Here is a 20,630-nt window from a genome sequence, read left to right on the forward strand (position 1 = left end):
GAGAGGAGGGGAGGGGAGGGGATAGGTGGGGAGGGGGGAGGTTGGAGGATGGGAAAGGCAGCGGAGCACAACAGACACTAGTATGGCAATATGTAAATCAATGGATGTGTAACTGATGTGATTCTGCAATCTGTGTATGGGGTGAAGGTGGGAGTTCATAACCCACTTGAATCAAAGTGTGGAATATGATATGTCAAGAAATTTGTAATGTTTTGAACAACCCACAATAAAAAATTTAAAAAAAATCGATCTGTTTTGTTTGTTCCCATTTTATAGCTGAAAAAGAAAGTTGTTTTCATAGCAGGGATAATGCTATAATCAGAAATAAAGGATTGCTTTGTATAGTGGGGAATCCTGGCCTGAGATGAATTGAAAGTCAAGGTGAATAGCCTCGTACTTTTGTCCCAGAGTTTAATATTAGACCAGAATTCAAATTCTAGTTCTGTAGCTTCCTATAACATGTGTTTACTTAACTATTCTGAGCTTCCATTTTCTCATATGTAAAACGGAAATAATAAAACCTATGTCAAAATGTTTGTTTTGAAGATTAAATAGTACTGTGAAGAATTTAGCACTATGCCCTGAAAATACTAAATACATTTTCACTAAATGGTAATAGTTTTATCAGTACATTCTCTTGGGTCATTTTCTTGTTCAAACACAATACTTTCTATGGTGAAAAAGAAAGATGAGAGAGTGAAGGAACAACAGCTATTTATTTTCACCAGTAAAATATAGCTGAATGCTTAATAAGTCTTCCTTAATGGCAGCTGCTACACCTTGAAGGGTTTAAGTGTCGAATGTCTCTGTTACATGAAGCCATATGGCTGTTGCCTCTCCAGAATCTTCATGATCAGTACAATAATGATCTGTAGAGGATCGTCACTTAAAAAGTTGATTTGCTCTTTACTATCAACATAAATTGTATTATGTGCAAATTTGGTAGGAAAACCCCCCCATTGAGAAATGAAGAGTCTTGTAGTATTAAAAATCATCTACTCTCTCCTCGACTACCCACCCGGTTGACACACACATACCAGAATTTGGCAAATTCTGACTTTCTTAAAACACAATAAGCTTGTATATTTTCCCCTCCGTGTGGCTCAAGGTTCACCAAGGAAAGATGAGAGATGTTTCTTAATGCCACGATTCAGGCTGCAGTATTGTTCATTTGTGACTTCTATTTCTTTATGAATTGTATTAAGTCTCACCCAACCCAAAGCATAGCACATTATTGTCCTTGCTTTTGTGGTTCACCCCATGCCCTTGGAAATCATCTGCATCTCTCAGTGTTCACTTGTGCTCCAGTTATGGGAGAACAGAGCCCCCTTGTGGCCAGAAAACCAATGGTTCTCTCCAAGCTCTACAGCTGCATATAGACAGACCCCAAATTTTCAGGTTGTGATAAAGCCATTTTCCTCATGGAAATGGCTCCTAGATGAAAACACCTAGGTCTGAATAATCATAGTGCTGCTTGTTTTACACCCATTATAACTCTTACAGGTCATTCCAGGCAGGATATTTTTCACTAAAAGTTCTGACCTGGTCACTAGGATCTGACAACAGCTAAATCTATCTTAATAGATTATTGGTGTAGCTTTTATAGTTATAGCTGAGGTTGAAAATGCTAAATTATAGGTGGCAGGAAAAAATCCTTTTTAGTGTCTGTTTAATAGAAGAAGTCACATCCTATTTCATGTTATTCAAATGTGTTACTTATCCATGGAGAGTGACAGATATATTGGAAAACACATAATTTGTTCTCCTTCGTTGTCTTTCATGAACTTTTGAGTTATGGCCTTGATGAGAACATAAAATCTATAATGTTGTTATATTTCCAAATGTAATTTAGAATGAGCTACATGAAACTTTGTAGCCCTGCTTCCCTTACTTAAGGTTTCTTACTTGCTCTCTATTATTATAATTATTTAACAGAATCTAGCTTTGAAAATGAAGAATAAAATTATTCTTCTTCCATCTCCCTTGGGGTGCCAAGAATTGCTATGCAATATCCTTGCTAACTGCACTTACTAGGCTCTGAAAAGTACCCCATACCCCAAATCCAATCTTAAAAATGGCAATAATTATATCTACTCTACAGGGCTGTAGTGAAAATTACAGCTCATGTAAGTGTAAGGGCTATTTAGGTTTCTCAATTTAAGTTTCACTTAGCATTTCTCAACAGGAACACTATTGGCTTCTTCAGCAGGACAATTTCCATGGTGCAGGACTGTCTGGGGCATTGCAGTATTTTAAGCATCCCAGAAATACTCCTACCTAGTCATTGTGATGACCACAGACAGCCCCACACACTTCTCTTGGGAGAGAGGTACTGCCCTCACTTGAGGATGGCTGTATGTCCTGACACATAGTAGGCAGCTGATTTGTGATGGACACTGCTCCTCGTGGCATTAGAACTGCAGGAGGAGCACTTTGCAGGTTTGCTCTGCTGCAAGAATGTCCAGAAAGCAGTTGAAGCCCTGGTGGTCACCAGTGACTGCAAGCAGAGTCTCTGCAGCTCAGGATTGGTCCCAGCCTCTTACCCAGCCAGAACAGATAGCTGTTATGGCTAACATGCCTGACTGGTCACCACTTTGGGGGAGCCTTAGCTAAATCAGGAAGCAACATTCTTGGCACATACCACCTGGGAAACAAAACCCAAGAGTATTTTCTCAGGCATGATCTGATCATTCCTAGTTCTAACCCTGGTTCTTATGTGAGCTCATTTGTTCCAACTTGTGGTTATTTAACAAGCATTCATCAACACCCACTATGTGCCAGGTGCCATGCTGAGCACTGAATATCAGATTTCATTTCATCTTCCTCATAGTACTGAGTTGATTGGATCTTTAATGTACAGATGAGGGGAACGAGGCTCCAGAAAATTAGTTGACTGTCTCCAAACCCTTGCTCATAGGTGCTCCTGTGTTACCTCCTCATGCTGCTTCCCCAGTGAGTGGGATAGCACCTGGGTGTCAAGTGTAAACACTGGTAAGGGGGATGGAATAGCAAGCAGTGTGGCAAATACCAGAACCAGAGTGTGTACAGATATCCATGGGAACAGACGGGGAATAGGGATCCTGTCTAGCCTGTGGGAGTTACAAAAGTCTTCCTGGAGGCGTGACACCTAAGCAGATCTTTAAAGGTTGATTGGAAATGTATCAGACCTTGAAGTGAGGAAAGTGTTCTAGGCAGTGGACCAGCACATTTCAAGAGGATGGTACCTTGTGTTCTGTATTTGGATTAATCTAGGGCAGGGTAGGAATTGCAAGTCATGTGGTTGGAGACCCCTGAAGATGCCTAATTGGTTTCTCTTCCAGAGCAGATCCTATCCCCCCAGTCAGTAACCCAGATTATTTTCTTTTAGCCAGGGACAATTGGTGGCCTTCAGACCCTCAGATCATATCCGAAGGGCTGTATGCGATAGCAGTTGTGCTGAGCTTCTCTCGCATTGTGTACTTCCTGCCAGCCAATGAGAGCTTTGGGCCCCTACAGATCTCCCTGGGGAGAACTATGAAAAATATCTTCAAATTCATGGTCATTTTCATCATGGTATTTGTGGCCTTCATGATTGGGATGTTCAACCTGTATTCTTACTACTGAGGTGCAAAGTACAACCCAGTGTTTACAACGTGAGTATCCCAGGGCTCTCACCTGAGGCTCTCTCTGGCTTTCCTGGGAATCCTTGGGAGTCTCTTGCAAGTAGTTTCTTACAGAAATTCAGGTTTCTTTGGTATTTCTTGAGATTTAAGATAACTTTATTCAAAGGTGGCTTAGAGTTCAAGTTCTGAAGTTGGAAGAACAAAAGAGCTGGGTTAAATCCTTACTTTGCCACTTATACGCTGTGTGGCATAAGCACCTTCCTTAACTCCTTTGAGCCTTCATTTCCTCATCTTTAAAATGGACATAATAATTATGCCTGCTTTGTAGGGATAGTGTGAGGATTTTGTGAGATGATATAACTCACACATATAGAATATGTCTTGGCACATTTGAAATAAATCACCAAGTTAGTCTTGGAGCAAGACATGGGACATTATTCACTGGGGGGTAGAAAGGACAGCAAGCAAGTTGCCTTTGCAACCCTCAATCCCTCGCAGCAAGTATATATATAAAATTATATGTTTATAGCTAAAAACCACAAGCTACCAGTAAGTCAAAAACCATAGGAATATAGGAAGTGGGTCAAAATGACCCAGTACAGGGTATAGTACATTGCCCAAGAAAAATGGAAATTAAAAAGAGAGCATAATACATTAAATAAAAATAACATAAACATTTTTATACCACCATGCCTTTTCAAACAGGTTGTGCTTAATGGGAGGTGGCAGAGGCAGGTTTTCTCATAGAAGAAGCATTTCTTATACGAATTGGAGTCTCAGGGTAAATGGAGTTTGTCAGGTCAAGGCACGTATAGTTTAGCCCATAACATATAAATGGGAGGAATTGATATTATTGTTTTAATTATTATCATTAGCATCATCATCATCATATTGCCTGTGTTGCCTAGAAAAGAGAACCCTGGGCAAAAATTGCATGCCAGCACTTTATTAAAGGAAGTGAGTTGTAATCTGAGGAAAATAATACTGAAGGGGAAAGGAAAGTGAAATATGGGTGGAGGGTAAGCAAGGACAAGGTCAAGGTCTCACTGCATGGGCAATACATGAAGCAAGGTATAGGGAAGGCAAATATAGGTTGCTGCCCTAAGCCATTATCTGCCAGAATACATAAACTGGGCATGATAGACCCTGCCAGGGAGACTACTGAGGGAACAAAACCCAAGAATATTTTTTCAGCCAAATCTTGAAGATTCCTGGTCCCTGTGAGAATTCATTTGTTTGTACTTGAGACTTCTCTAAACTTGTGGTTAGGAGTTCATTCAGTCATTTAACAAGCGTTTTCAGTACTTGCTGTGTACAGAGAAAGGAGCATCACATCAGGATGAGAAAGGGAACTTAATAGTCAGATCTTTACCATCTGCTATCTCTCATGAGTCAGATTCATGAACTCACCTACACTTTAAGGGCGGCCATAGTGAAGCCATGTCACATAGCATGGGAAGTAGGTCTGCAAGTTGGCCTGGGTCAGCAGTTCTTCCCACCTGGCTGGGCATACCACTGCCCATGCATGGGCACCGAGCAAGTCCTATAGCATCATATGCCCCTGCAGCCAGAGAGGAGGCCCAGGCCAGGTAGCCAGGAGGCATGTGGCCTGGGTGATAAGTAAGGCACTGATATCAGGATTCGGAGATTGTTTCTGAGGGGTTCCAGCCAGCCAAGCAGACAAAACAACACAATGGCACCCACACACCATGGAGGTAGAGACAGAGCTCACTGACTCTCTGACTACAAAAATTCAAAACTCCTCCTCTCTGTGGGGAATACCAGGCTGGTGGGGTATCTGGTGACATGGGCTTCTATCCCAACTCTTCTGCCCTGGCTCATCTGTGTAACCCTTCTTCCCTCTCCTTACACGGAACCTGTATGAACCCACAGGGCCATGAAAAAGGCCATGACCTAGAGTAGGACTTCTCTGGCCATAATTTTCAACCAAATGTGACCCAACTATCTGTAGAGAGAGCAAGAGATGGGGAAAGCGCAAGATCAGGAGAAAGCGGCAAATCAATTGACTCTCTTGTGCTCAGGGTCTGAGCAGGGTCTACTGAAAGGATGTGGCAGGGCTAGATGTATACTCTGACAAAGGAATTTACTGGCTAATGACTTTTAGCCAAATCACTTGATTTATCTAAGCCCTTATGTACTCATCTGTAAACTGAAGATAGGACTTTCCCCCTTCTTTGTAAATACCTACATGGATAGATGTGGCAGTTTATGTAAAGTGGCTAAACACAGAGAGTTTCCAGCCTGAGTCCTTCTCCAGACCCACGCAGTTCCAGAACTTCTCCTTGCCTTCATCAACCTCTTACCAGAATCTTAAAAGGAGACTTTCTGACACTTACCCCTAAGAAACCCTAAGCGGTCTGGTGTTTAAGTTTTCCAGTAATTGAAGACGGCCCCTAAGCCTTAACCATGCAGGCACCCTGAGCAATTCCCACCTTACATCAGGGCCTCAGCTTACCCTGCTTCTGGAGAAATAACCATCAAGGGAAGATACTTGTGTCTAAGAACCAAGTGCAGTGGCTGTCAGGCTGCTCAGCTCAGAACTAGGGATTATGCTGCCCTGCCTGCTGGGTGGCCCTCAGTGCTGAACCTCAAAGGCTGTTACTCTCTGTGGCAAAAAAGAAGTAACTGTGTCCACAGAGAATTGGTGCCATGTCCAGTGGTGATAAATGTCCCTGAAGGTGGCCCAGGTTGTGTGGCAGCCTTAGCACCAGAAAAGACAGAAAGACTGGGTTTCAGTCTGCACTCTGCCTCTCACTCGCTATGTGGCCTTGGGCAAGTGCTTGGCCCCAGTTTTCCTAATTCTGGAAGGATAAAACATACTAAGAGATCCATCCATACAGGATTAGAATAAATGGGAAACTTACATGGTTTGACTTATCATAAATCTTTAATAAATGGTGTTTATGATAATGAAGATGGGGGCAAACATGGGATGAAAGACAAACAGCAGAGACACCTGGGTACAGATTTGGCACTATAGACACCTCTCTGGGTAATGGCCTACTTGACAAACTCTCCACCAGCTCAGGCTAAGCACATTATTGATTTAGGGGGACTGCTTTATATCACTCCAATACTCAGCAGTTAACTGTTTCAGGAAGGGAATAAGCTTGAAGTCCCCACAAGCAAATACGCTCTAAATGTGCTAGAAAAGAGCTAAATGCATCCCCTTGACATGAGATGCATTGTTTTTGGACATGAAGAAGTTGTCAGCCTAGGAACAAAAGGTCTTGCCTTCTGTGGTCAGGCCCTGATGTCACTCCCATTTTCAGTCCAGCACAGTGCCTTGCATAGAATATTTGCCCACTAAATGCTACATGAGCAAGAATGAGAGAATAAATAGGGAAAACACAGCCAGGTTAAAGGCAGCCAAGTAAATAATAGACTGTGCATCTGGTAACCTAGGCTTCTGTCCCATCTCTGCTGTCCTGGCTGATCTGTGCAACCTTTATTCTCTCCCCTTACAGGACCATGAAAAAGGCCATGACCTAGAGTAGGACTGATCTGGCCATAATTTTCAACCAGATGTAACCTAGCTATCTATAGAGAAAGTAAGGAGAGGTGGCCTGGGCTCTCTGGCTCAGGAAGTTATGGAGAAAAGTAAAATCAGGAGAAAGGGTAAAATCAGTTGAGTCCCTCGTGCTCAGAATGTAATTGAGACTTTCCAGACTAGAGGGACCCAGGCAAAGAGGACCCCAAGCCTTTTCGGATGGGGATATGTACAAGCAGGGAACAGAAAGTACAATAAAAAAAGAGACAGGATAGTCATTGCCTTGGAAGTTCCTGAAATGGGATGTGTGGCAGTAAATAGGATTTAATTGAACAGGAAAAGTCAATAGAGCATTGAGGTAGAGAGAGGAAAAATGGATTTTTGTAAATGTCATCTTTTACCTTTTGACTGCTCTCTGGAGTATGTCACCCTCCTAGAGATCTTCTTTGATAATAAAAATCCATTTGAGAATAAATAAGACTCATACCTTAAGGAACTCAAAGCTATGCTAAATGCAGCTATGCTGATGATGAAGACCCCACTCAGATGTGTGCCTACTCCAGAGCAAACCATCCCTTGGTCTCCACCCAGACCTGCCTACCCTGTGGAACTTTGAGTTTGTAGGGTAAGACAGAGCTCTTCTCATCTGTTTCTGTAGATTCAGAAGACTCAATCCTACAGAAGGAAAATGTGGGTTGGAATACACTGCGGGAATCCCCTCACCTTCACTTTGAAATGATCCACCTGCCCCCCATCTCTGTTCTGGCCATGTTCAAGGGAAAATTGGATTCCTAAATGCTATTCAAGAGTCCACTTTAAAAGGCAGCTGTTTGAGGGCTGAGGCTGTGGCTCGGAGGTAGAGTGCTCTCTTAGCACAAGTGAGGCACTGGGTTCGATCCTCAGCACCACATAAAAATAAGTAAATAAAATAAAGGTATCATGTCCAACTACAACTAAAAAATGTTTTTTTTTTTTTAAATAGAGGCAGCTGTTTGGTCTAGAAATTCTTCAAAAGGCTGGGAATGGAACTACCATATGACCCAGCTATCCTACTCCTTGATATTTATCCAGAAGAACTAAAATCAGCATATTGTAGTGATACGGTGTTTACAGCAGCTCAATTCACAATAGCCAAGTTTTAGGACCAGCCAGGTGCACATAAACAGATGAATGAATAAGGAAAATGTGGTACATATACACAATGGAGTTTTACTCAGCCATAAAGAAGAATGAAATTATGGCATTTGCTGGTAAATGAATAGAACTGGAGAATATCGTGCTAAGTGAAATAAGCCAGACTCAGAAAGTCAGGACTGAATGTTTTCTCTCATATGCAGAAGCAAGAGCAAAACAAGGAGGAGGGAGTTTGGGGGCCACTTCAAAAATGGGAGGTAGATCAATAGAGTGGAGTAGAGGAGCAGGGTTGAGTTGGAAGGGATAGGGATGGGAAATGGGAGGAACTATGAAATTAAGTCAACCAAATTATGCTGTGTGCATGTGCGAATGTACCACAGAGAGGCACCCATATGTAAAAATAATAAATAGATGAGGGGAAGGCCAGAAGACCAGTGGAGTAGAAGAGGTAGAGCAGGGGTAGGGGAGAAAGGGAGGGATGGAAGAGGTACTGGGGACTGAAAGGGAACAAATTATATTCTATGCATGTGTGATTGTGTCAACATGAACCCACAGTATTATGTGTAGCTATCATGCACTAGTAAAAACATTTTTAAAGAAAAATAAATAAATAATTTAAAGAAAAAATTTTTAAGGCAGCTATTAGAAATCTAGAGAGAGTTGTCTCAGGAAAGCCTTGCTGGCCCTAGGAGTGTGGTCCCAGGCCAGTTCACAAAAACCAGTTCTACCAGAGACTTACCAAGATGCAGTTCTGTCCCAAAGGTAGAGGGTAAAGCAGATAGTTTAAGACAAAAGGAAAGATAAGGAAAATAAATTTTTTTCTATCAACTCCAACCTCCTGCCCTCGACCAAGCCCTGCAGTAACTCCCAGTGGGTTCCTGCTCCTAAGTCACAAAACTTCCTCCCCACCCTCAAATGCCCATTGCCTTCACCAGCAGACCTCACTAAAGCAGGTAGAAGAAAATGGATGGATTGAACTGTTTCACCAAAAATGTGAATAAAAACACAACATGAACACCCTTAATGAGGTCAGTGGTCTTCAACACACCAGAATCACCTAGGGAAGAAGGAGCAAAATTTGGGACACCTCTTAGCATCTAATTATAATAGTTCTAGGGTGTGGCCAAGAAATCTACATTAACAAAAGCTCTGCAGGGTTCTTCACAGGTAGTATTGGATCACAGGATAAGAAAGATGGGTCTGATCTGACTTCATCACTGCACAGTTAAGGATATGGAAGCCACTGTCAGTTCTGTGCATCTCAGAAGCCAGAAGCCCATTAACCTAAGCAAGCATCATACTGACAGGATTTCAGGTCATGCAAACACACATTTTTAAGCACAAGGCATTGAGTAGATATCCAGATCAAGCAGTAGCAATCCCTCAAGTCAGATCCTATAAGCGGTTCTCAATTTCTCATCCTCCTTCTACTTCAGACCCAAGATTCTCCCAAAGGTCTGGGTTGCTTTTCATGGCCACTTCCCTGACAGAGGCTGGCCTGAAGGGAAGGAGTAGAAATGTGGATGCAAAGGTTGCTGGTTGGTGAACTTGGATGCAAGGGTCCCTGCTCTGTGAGCTGAAGCCTGTCTGAACATGACAGATAGCACACCTGCTGGCAGCTCATTATCTACAAGCCACTTCTATTACAAACTGAGAATAACCAAAGGGGAGGAAGACAAGGTGTCCAGACCAGTTTTATGCTCTCAGAGTACAAAATCAAAGTTTTCCAAGATGTATTGAAGAAATAGAAAAGTTTTTTTTTTTTAAGTTCTCAGTTCAGATTGTTAGGAATTTTGTTCTTCTTGGGGATATAAATTATGCTTATATCATGGAAGTGAATAGAGAAATAGGATTTGCTTTTTGGAGGTTTTGTAGGCAACTTTGGTGAAATGTAGATATTCCATAAAGCAAGGAATTTCTGTTTAGAGATTGTATGGAAACCTTGGAGTCCCAGAACTGTTAGTGTATAGAGAAAGAGAAACAAAAAGTCCTTAGCTCATAGGTGAAATACAGCTGGGAGAGAATACATAGAAAAAAATGCTCTCCTTCTACAGTCACGCATGGCTTTACAAAGTTACATTCTGACAACTGCAACATTAAGCAGTTTTATCATTCTACAAATATATAATGCCCTTACACAAACCTAGACCACATAGCCTACCACACATCTAGGCCATATGTGACCATTGTCGTATATGTATTCCACCATTTGACAGAAAGTTGTTATATCACACTTAACTAGACAAATACATGGAAAATAGGAGCGGTTAGGGGCAATAAAGTGACCCAGAGCAGGGAAGTGGAAGATTCTCCAATAGAACATGTTAGGCCCCTGCTCTCCCCTGTGAGTGAACTTGGCCTCTCTTATTTAACTCTGATTGCAGATTAATGTGGGCTCCATCCCTCAAAAGATGATCCCAGACAACCTTTTCTATAGACTGTTGTGGAGTCAGCTTCCTAGCAGAGCTGGGTTGACACTTTTCTAATCAAAAATAATACCTCTCTTAAGATTGTTCTGTCTCCCCAGGAATTATTTTAATGAAAGGAGTTTCAGCAGTGCTAGGCAAAATTAGAAGCTTCTATTTTTCATGACAGTTATGGAAAATTTCCACACTGTAAAAGGAAGGGATTAATATGGCCACCAGAAGAAGAAAGCACTGATCCAGCCCTTCCTCACCTATCCAGGTCACAGGCAAGCCAGCTTCTCCTTCCAGTGATCCTGGAGAGTGTGGGGCTAAGGGAGAGAATTGTGAAGACCCTGCCCTCATACACCTTCCCCATCCTAGGCCTGTTCTACTTGCCACCAACTGTCCAACTCTGGAGGCTGAGCTTCACATACTCCTGGCTCAGAGCTGAAATCAAAGCTCCTGGTAGAGGCAGTGAGAAGCAGGAAGAAGAATCAGCATCATGTGCTGAACAACATGTTATGACAAACACATGTATGTATCTTCCCTCTTATTTCATTTGTGCTATGGAATGACAGATACCACTACAGGAAGCCAAGGCTCAGAGAGACCTGGACTTAACTAAGATCACAGAGCCGGAAAGAGGATCCCAGCCCAGATCTTTATGATTCAAGACCATCCTCCACCTTCTGAACTGAAATTAACAAGAGTGGGAATCCCATACCCCTGTGCTTTTGAGGCAGAGGCCTAGTCTCTTCAAAGGTTGGGTCATTTTCCTGTGCTTCTAAATTCTAAAGAATAGGATACTGAATCCAGATTTTGATTATTGGCGAGAATTTAATGATTCTACATACCTGAGCTATAACTGCAGCCTTTGATTCTCCTCTATGTGAAACAAGTGCTCTACTCCAAAGTGAGTTTATTCATTTAGGAACATTTAGGTAGCAGCCATTCTATGCCAAGTTCTGGGTTGGGTCCTGGAGTCATGAAGATTAAGAGATTACTTTCAGGCATGGTAATCCCAGCAGTTTAAGAGGCTAAGACAAGAGGATCAAGAATTCAAAGCCAGCCTCAACAAAAGCAAGGCATAAGCAACTCAGTGAGACCCTGTCTCTAAATAAAAATAGCAAATAGGGATGGGGATGATGCTCAGTGGTGGAGTGCCCCTGAGTTCAGTCCTCCCCCTCCAAAAAAATGAGATTCTTTATGCCCCTGGGAACTTATAGACAAGTGAAGACTGGAGAGGAGGGAAGTAGCAGCTGTAACACCCTGTGACCACTGCAACACGCCAGAGGAGTTGCTGAACTCCACCTGGCAGTGCCAGGAATGGCTTCATGGAAGGGGTCGCCTTAGGGAGGATTTTGGAGGATGACTAGAAGGCATTCCAGCCTGTGCATGGCATTTTGGGGGAACCACAGGTAGGCAAGTGTTTGGGGGATGGCAGAAGACTAAATCGGAGTCCAGAAGGAGCCAGATTATGGAGAGATAGTCCTCATTCGGTGTTACAGTCTCCACTAAGGCCTTTTTAAAAACAGGTAGATACACTCAAAGCTGCCTTCAGAAAGAATGCTGTTGCAACTGTGTGAAGGACAGGTTGGAAGGGGAAGCTCAAACCTGGTGCTAGCTTGATGATGGGGATGTGGTGGTTAGAACAGCCAAGGCCCCTTTCATCATGACAGTTGCAGTTGTTAGGAAAGACAGGTGTTTATCACATAATCGCAAGAAAGAAGCATGATAACAAATAGAAGAAATGGTCTGCAAGAAAGAAATCTGAAAGAAGAACAGCTCCAGAGGATCTCTGCCAGGGGCCCCAGAAGGCTGTGACAGGGAGCCACGTGAAAGAGGATGTCCTGCTGCACTAAGGGAATGGCCATGTGGGCAGGAGAGGTAGAGTGCAAGGATATGGCCACACAGGGGTGTCCTGCTGGGGCAGCCAAGGCTGGGTTTTGTTGGAAAACACCCCCAAACCAAGGCCCTATTAATAGAAACCAGGGATAAGTCACCCTGTGGTATATGGAGGACCTGGCTCACTGCCATTGTCTTCGTGTGGAGCATGATGAAAGTGTTCAGAGGTGGGGAACATGGAAGGGCATCAGCCTACTGGTTCTCACAGAGGACAGACTTGTCCCAGGTTCCTAGATCACTGTAGAAACATGGGCACCCTGATTCGGAAGCTCTGCAGGCCAGTTTTACATCATATTCTATTAAATTGTGAAAGTTACCTCCATCTTTCATCTTACAAATTTAATAAAGGTGTCTGAGGGCACAAGAGCTTATTGAGCCCATTCTATGCAGAGCAACTAGCACAGAAAAATGCATAGACTTGAAAGACACCACATGGTCAGACCCAGAGAGGCTTGGTAAGTGGAAATGATGTTAATGTGTCCAAAACAAAGTGGTTTAGATGTAATATAAATTCTTATCTTTGTATAACTTTCTAATAAACAGTAAAATTGTAGATTTTTATAAGATATTAATAAAGTCTGTTACTACAGACATTCTCCTATCATATAGTGCTCACTTATTTGCTCTCTTATTGTTTATTCATGACATGGATTTGAAAAGCCTGGTACCTTTGAGCCTCTGAAACAGGCTGAAAAGCTACAAAGCTTTGAGGAAAGAGACCTAAGGATACATAAAAAACATGCTTCTTTGGATGATGTCTTCTTGGCACGTTCCTAGATGCTTCCCCACATCCTCCATGCTATTCTCAGATGCAGCCTGACAAGGAAGAAATTCCTACCTTTCTTTTATTTTTTTTAACTAAAATTCAGTCTAGGATGGAAAGATTTAAACTGTCATTCCACAGGAAACTAAACTGCCCATAGGGGCTCCAGAAAGTGGCAGGAGCCAGATTTCCTATGGCATTAAAGAGTTCAGCCAGGTGATTGGCTTTGATTGTTGGCCATATGGAAGCTAAGAAGGGAAGTGCAGGATCTGATTTCTACTCATAAAGGATTCTTCTGAGAGTTAACTGTGGGTGTCAGCCTGTGTATGTAGTCTCAGATACCAAGAAGGCTTAGCCTCTGCCCCCAAAGAGCTCCCAAACTACTGTGATCATAGCTTGGTCCTCAATATAAATGAATCCAGGCTGCTTTGGCATTGCTTTTGTGGCCAGACTCCTCTCCTTCTGGACTGTCTAAATCAAACTACTTATCCAGGACTGAAGGTAGAATGAGAAGTTGGTTCAGAGGGTGACAGGGATGAGGTGCAGTCTTCCTTGGGCATTTGGCCATCTCTCCTGACCTTCCTCAAGCCTTTCTCATTTGTTCTCTGGGTATGGCCACTGGGGAAACACAGCCCTCCAATAAGGTCTCTTCTCACTCCAGACACCTTCCTCCATCAGCCCAGCTCGGATGGCAGGCAGGCAATTTTTCCCCTGTGACAGAGCTCTAGCGCAGCAGCAGCTATTATCTTCTGAACTGAAGAAACAGCCTTTTGAGGTCTGATCCTCCTGCTTAATTTTAGCCTGCTATGTGCAGATTTGGGTAGGCTACTGAACTGAACTGCTGGGTGGGGAGTGGGGGAGGGAGTCCTGGAATTCTGAAGAAGCAGCAATTTTCATAACCATCACCCTAAACCCTCACCTTGTTGATCAGTTTGTTCTCTGAGGCCCATACACAACTGCCTCTTCAGGAAACTTGTTATTAAAGTCTCATTATCCAGGCAAGACAGATCTGGTAGAGAACTGATTACCTTTTCCCTGCTTTCTGCATGACAAATCAGCCCCAACCTTCCCACACATACACACCCCTGCCCAGTCAGAGAAGGGTGAATTATGTTCTATTCAACATCACTCACGGGCACTTTTCTCTCTTTCTTCATTAGGAGTACTTCTTATGCCAGGGTGGCCTATTGACTAAACTTCAGTCCCTTCCACTGCCAGCCAAGAGCCAAAAAAAAAAAACAAAAAAAAAACAGCATGGGCTGGAGAAATCAGAAGGAGAATTTGCATGAAATCAAGGTTTTGTGATGATATTTGCAGATAGGAAAGAAAATGAGGTTTGTTCAGAAAAGTAAATAAGTAGCTGAATTATTAACTTCATTCAGGTCTGCCTGGGTTGAAAGCACCTAAGGAGTTGATGGGTTATATGTGTGACTGGGGAAGGCAGAGGCAAGCAGAGCAATGTGCTTGTGGTGTCACAGCATTCTCTCACCTTATTGGGCTTTTTTTTCAACTGGGACCTACAAAAGGACAAACACATGTGTTCTGGACATGACTATATCTTTATAACCTACAACACAATTAGAATTCAGAAAATAAACAAATGAATCAAAATAGTAGCTATCATTTATTGGGCTATTATTATATATTTTACATATATTTCTCATTTCATCTTTACAGGAACTGAATAATAAGGTGTCATTATGCCCATTTCATAGATGAGTAAATGGAGACTTAAATAGGCTTAGTTGTAACATACCCAAACTCACACAGTTAGTGCATGATGTTGCCAAGATTTGAATCCAGCTTTGCACCTTTGCCTTTTATACTCCCCCAACTATCTCTGTGAAAACACTTGTGATTGACACAGTTGAAGAGATCTGTGACTCTACAGCCAGCATGGGTTGGAGGAAGTGGCTTTCATCCCTGTCAGTAAAAAGCCTCAATTTTAGCCTTGAAACCTACTAGTTCATGAAAAGGGTGGTTTCATGATAAATATCAGTTAAGCCCATGCCAAGACACTTTCTTCCTTTGCCAGCCCCAGACCTCCCCAGTGATGAGCCTTCTGTCCCATGCCCTATGTTCCATTGCCCCTGAAAATTATGGATGATGATTAATACCTAACTCAGAGAGCATACTAACCTCACAGGATACTAGGGCCAGCTCTAGGGCCTGAGCCCTTGGGATCAGTAATGTATTATGAGCTTATTTCCAGGACCAACCTTCTCTCTGAAAATATATATTTGTAGGTCTCCAGGTCAAGATAACACAAATCTTTTCCCATTCAGCATAGTGCGGCCAAGTTTCATTTATTTCCAGCCACATATTAAAACTAGAAAATGACACCAGCATGGCATGTCACATTAATTGTAAAGCTCTTGTCACTAAAGTTTTTCTTCCCTTTGCTTTCTACAATTATGTCTATCATTTTCATATTGGTTCTTATAAGAGCTCTTTATGTAAGAATGACATCATACATTGCCTCATGTTTGCAAATACAGATTTTTTTCCTCACTTAGTTTTCTGCCTTATATTTTTCTTATTATGTTTTTGATATAGATAAGTTAATTTTATGTGGTCATGTCAAGAGGGATAGGTACAAGTGAAAGACCCAAGAGACCCAAATGATGAATCTAGCTGTCCTGGGTGACTCAAGCCAATACACCCACCTTTTCTTTAAAGAAGGATTTTGTTACCTCAACTCTTTTTTTTCCTCATAAAAAGGAGGAAACAAGGGTCATAGACACAATCCTTTTAGAACATGGAAGAAATTTTTAGAAATGCATAGTTTGGCTAAGAGTTCATTCTGGCCAGCCGCTGCAGCTGGTTATTGCTCATGTCCCCATGAGTCTGAGCCCCTTATAGTTGGAGTCTCCTAAAGATCATGGTCAAGTCCAAGTCCAGAGGTTAATCTCTAAACAACAGAATAGAAATGAAATAGATACAGAGTACAAAGTCTGGCTGTAAAACAGACAACAAATAGAAATTGATTATTGTTCCAAGCTAGGTATGTCCTCTGCTGGAGGACCAGGCAGAGGAGGGGCTGATGCATAGGCTGAGATATTTGTAAGTATTCCTTTACCACAACACACACTGCTTAATGGGCCAGCTCTGCCTCCTTCTGATTATTGACACAGAATGCCTACGTTAGGAGCCAGGGGTAAATTGGTCCTCAGTGGCAAAATTCATGGTGAGAAGCAAACGAGAAAAAAATACATGCTGAAACCAGGCCCATTTTACCTAATCAAAATTCAGAAGGTTTTCCATGGATACGTTCTATAATTCCTTGCTTCCTTAGTGTCAGCCAAAGTTTGTGGGGTGTTCCAAGGTAAGAAAAGGAAAATGAATTTGGGTAAAATATCTCTCTGTCACAAGTATTAGCCATTTTTTTACATTGTTCATGGTAAGTACAGAGTTCTAAGCCAGCACCTGCTTGGCCAACCCCCTCTCAGAAGGGTGCCCTCTGGTTTTCCCCTGAAGGGAACAACCATCAGAGAGACCACATCCCTGCTATCCCCTCCCATTTTGGGATTCGGAGTTCATCCAGTGGTTTTGGACACTGGCTGCACTGTTCTCTTCTACTAGAAGGATAACTGAAAGATTATTTTGCAATAGGAGACAACACTGTAGTGAGTCTTGCCACACAGTGTGTGGCTTTGTTTCCCACAAAGTAGATACTGCTTCTCACATAAAGAAACTACTTTTCCACATCTCAGAACAGCTTTATGATCTCTGCAGACAGGCTTAGAGACCTGGTCATTACTTCAAAACCCATAACCGAATTTCTCCCTGCCAACACTGAAATGACTTAATTGTTCCAAAATCAGAGCCTTGAAAGAAATAAAAAACGAACACTGACAACACAAACCCAACTTCACCTACCAGTTTTTCAGACTCCTGGATTCATAGGAAATAAGCCAAACAGCTGGCTAGGCTTACACACACACACACACAGACACACACACACACACACTCAGGAGAGCTGTAAATTCATACAAATCAAGAGTGGATTTTTAGCTCAAGTGAAAAGTACTAGTATTTTTATACATCTTGTCAAATAAATATCAATCCTTGAGATACAGTGATTTTTTTCTCTTTGAGATCTAGTTAATTCTGGCTTTTTTGTGGGTGGAGTGTTAAAAACCTGAAATTTTAAAGTGAAAAAAGGTTTTTTTCTTTCTCATAATTGTAACAAAAATTTGGGTGCACAATTAAAGAACTGATTTAGCCATTCGGATGGTATCATCTACTTTGGCATGTTCCAGACCACCAAGGCAAAATCCAGCTTTCTGATGTGTTTGAGGTCATAAATCCAATACATGGGCATAGCCATAAATATGGCCGGTGAAATGTGTTTGGGTTTTAGGCTTAAACTAACTGTATTTCAGTAACTTCAGAGTCTCAAAAGAGTCCAAGAACAATATTCTAAAAGCCAGATCTTATCTAAATTTCTGTCAAAGCATGTGTAGCATCCACCTGAATGCACCACAGGGGGAGATTTGTGCAGTTACTTGATGGATTTTAAAAATGTGGACTCCTCACTTTCATTTCTAATAATTCCATCCTAGTTTAGAAGACTTAATATATGCAGCTAGCCTCAAGTATGTGCAATGGAGGTAAAAATGAGCCTACCACACAGGTGGCCATGAAGCTGATGTGAGCTGTTCTAAGCCAAGTGCCCAGTGAATGCCAGGCCCCAAGGAAACTAGCTCCATCTGTGGACACTGCCCACCTCCCCAGGTCACAGCCCTCGCTCCCCTTCACCTGGGGCTGTGTAGACTGAGACAAGATGCTTCAGAGTCTACTGAAGGAACAGGGTGTTTTCCAAGGCTAATAATGCTTTTGAGCAAACATTAGCCCTGGTGTTTAATTTTAGATGTTTAATTAATTACAGCAAGATAAAAAATAATACCTCAGTCAGGAGTCCCAATTAATAGATTGAATGGAAAAGAAATTGCCATTTATAATACTCAGAATTTCCAAGTTTTCTTAGAAATCTGAAGATCTCATTATTTCAGAACATATACCCTACCAACCAGCCCCATCCCCACTCCAGGGGGACCACTAAAGTCTGGGCAAGGACAGCATTATTAAAGTGTAAGCCCACACGGACCTCATAAAAGGACTGTCTGTTTCCTTGTAGGGTTGAAGAAAGTTTTAAAACCTTATTTTGGTCCATATTTGGCTTATCTGAAGTGATCTCGGTGGTGCTGAAATATGACCACAAATTCATCGAGAACATCGGCTACATTCTCTATGGCGTTTATAACATCACCATGGTGGTAGTGCTGCTCAACATGCTCATAGCCATGATCAACAACTCCTATCAGGAAACTGAGGTAAGGCCAGCTCATTGAAAATGAACTCCCTCTCTTGGTTAATTGACATTGCTACTTTGAGCAACGTGGGCAATGATGTCAGAAGCCTGTGTCTTATTAAATGTTAAATTGGAACAATAAGCACCAGACATTCTTTGGGGACAGCTCCAAGAAGTGCTTCTAGTCAGTCTGCTGCATGGCATGGCTGGAACCACCACATAAAGTTCTCAATGAAATCAGAAAGAACTGGGATCATGAATCATGCCTCTTTGTCACGTGTCCCTCGGACATCATACAAGTGGCCCAGAGCACATAAGAATGACTATCTTTCAGCCCACTCCCCGTTTGCCTCTCACATGTTGTTTATTAGGCACCTACTGTATGCCAAACCTGTGCTAGGCACTAGTAACACAAAGATGACTAAGACACAATCTCTGCCTCCAGGAGCTCATGGTCCAATGAGAAAAACAGGTATGGCCAGCAGCAAATGATAATGCTGTGGGTTAATGCAACCACGTGCAGAAAATGCAAAGCAAAGAGAAAGGACTGTGAGGGAAGGAAGCTTCTAGAGATGATATTTGATGGTAATTTAAAGATGAAAACAATTTTTCAGGCAGATAAAGGAGTCAAGAGAAAAGTATTGGGGCAATGTGTCCAAAATCTAAGATAGATAAACCATAGGCTTTTGATGGCAGTCTTGATTAAAGCATCATGAAATTTAAAACAACCTAAATGAGTCTTAATAGGAATTCAGTTAAATAGATTATGATATATCTGAACAAAAGGATACTTGTGAAACTTTATTTTTTAAAAAAATATGAAAATATTCTTGATATGCTGAGGGGTAGAAGACCCTCAAGCTATAATGTTAAGTGAAAAAAAATCAAGTTGCAGAATAATATATGTAGTGCATACTGTCCTGTAGAAGAGAGAAAGAAAAGGGACTGTACACTCATTTGTGATTGTATTGGCATTTGAAAAAGAAACAAGCCTCTGAGAGAGGTCACAAGAAAGGCGTGACTGGGGTGCCAGCTGGCAGGGGTCCTCCCTTTCACTTTTTATCTTCTTATGCTTTGTAAATCACGTCATTGTTTTATCTATCATCAAGTTAAATAAAATAAGCTAAAACTTAAAATGCTTATTTACTCAGCTATTTCAATTCTAGGAATATATCCATGCATAAATGTGATCTCACATGGTTGTTCACCAAAGGGAATACTTGGAAATAACCCCTCAATATGTTAAAGTAAACTGTGATATAGTCACACTCTTAAACACTGTATAGAATATTTTATATACACAGTGAGAAAGACCTTTTTGTACTGACATTAAAAAATCCCTCAGATATTATTAAGTGAAAAAAATACAAATGGGCAGATCTCATATCCACATACTATTACAAATGCATATATACATAAAAGAAAGGTAGAAAAAGGGAACTTCAAAGATGCTACCACACTCTTGACCAGGGCATCCCCTGGGGGAAGGAGAGAGGAGATTGGTAAGGGAGCTTTTGCTTTTGTTTAAATTATAAGAAATGATTATTTTTGTATTAGGAGAAAAAAAAAAAAAAGACTGTCCTAGTCTTTATTTGCCAGGGCTTTCACAAAAAAATCCTACAGACTGGGTAGCCTAAACATCAGGAATTCATTTCCTCCTAGTTACAGAGACTAGAAGTTCAAGGTGTCCACAGGCATGGTTTCCATGATATCTGTCTCAGGCTTGAAGACAGCCACCTTCCTGGGTTGTCCTTGAGTGGCCTTTCCACCAAACTGTAGGAATAGGGTCCCACCCTTGTGACTTCATTTAACCTTAACCATGTCTTTAAAGGTTCCATCTCTAAATACAGTCACCTGCTAAGATATTGGGGCTTCAACATAGGAGTTTTAAGGAGATACAATTCAGTCCGTAACACACATCCCCCCAAAAAGAGTATTCCAAACCTTAGAAACATTGTGTCTCAGGACAGGGAGGGGTGAAATTGTGTGATGGGTT

The 20,630-nt window shown here is 41.8% G+C and overlaps 1 pseudogene; it reads left to right on the top strand.

Moving 5' to 3' along the window:
* The window catches only part of LOC107142569, a 129,800-nt pseudogene extending 109,305 nt beyond the window's left edge, over positions 1 to 20,495 (top strand).
* The last annotated feature ends 135 nt before the right edge of the window (positions 20,496 to 20,630 follow it).

This window comes from Marmota marmota, unplaced genomic scaffold, assembly GCF_001458135.2.
Source record: "Marmota marmota marmota unplaced genomic scaffold, marMar, whole genome shotgun sequence".
NCBI classification, from domain to species: Eukaryota; Metazoa; Chordata; class Mammalia; order Rodentia; family Sciuridae; genus Marmota; species Marmota marmota.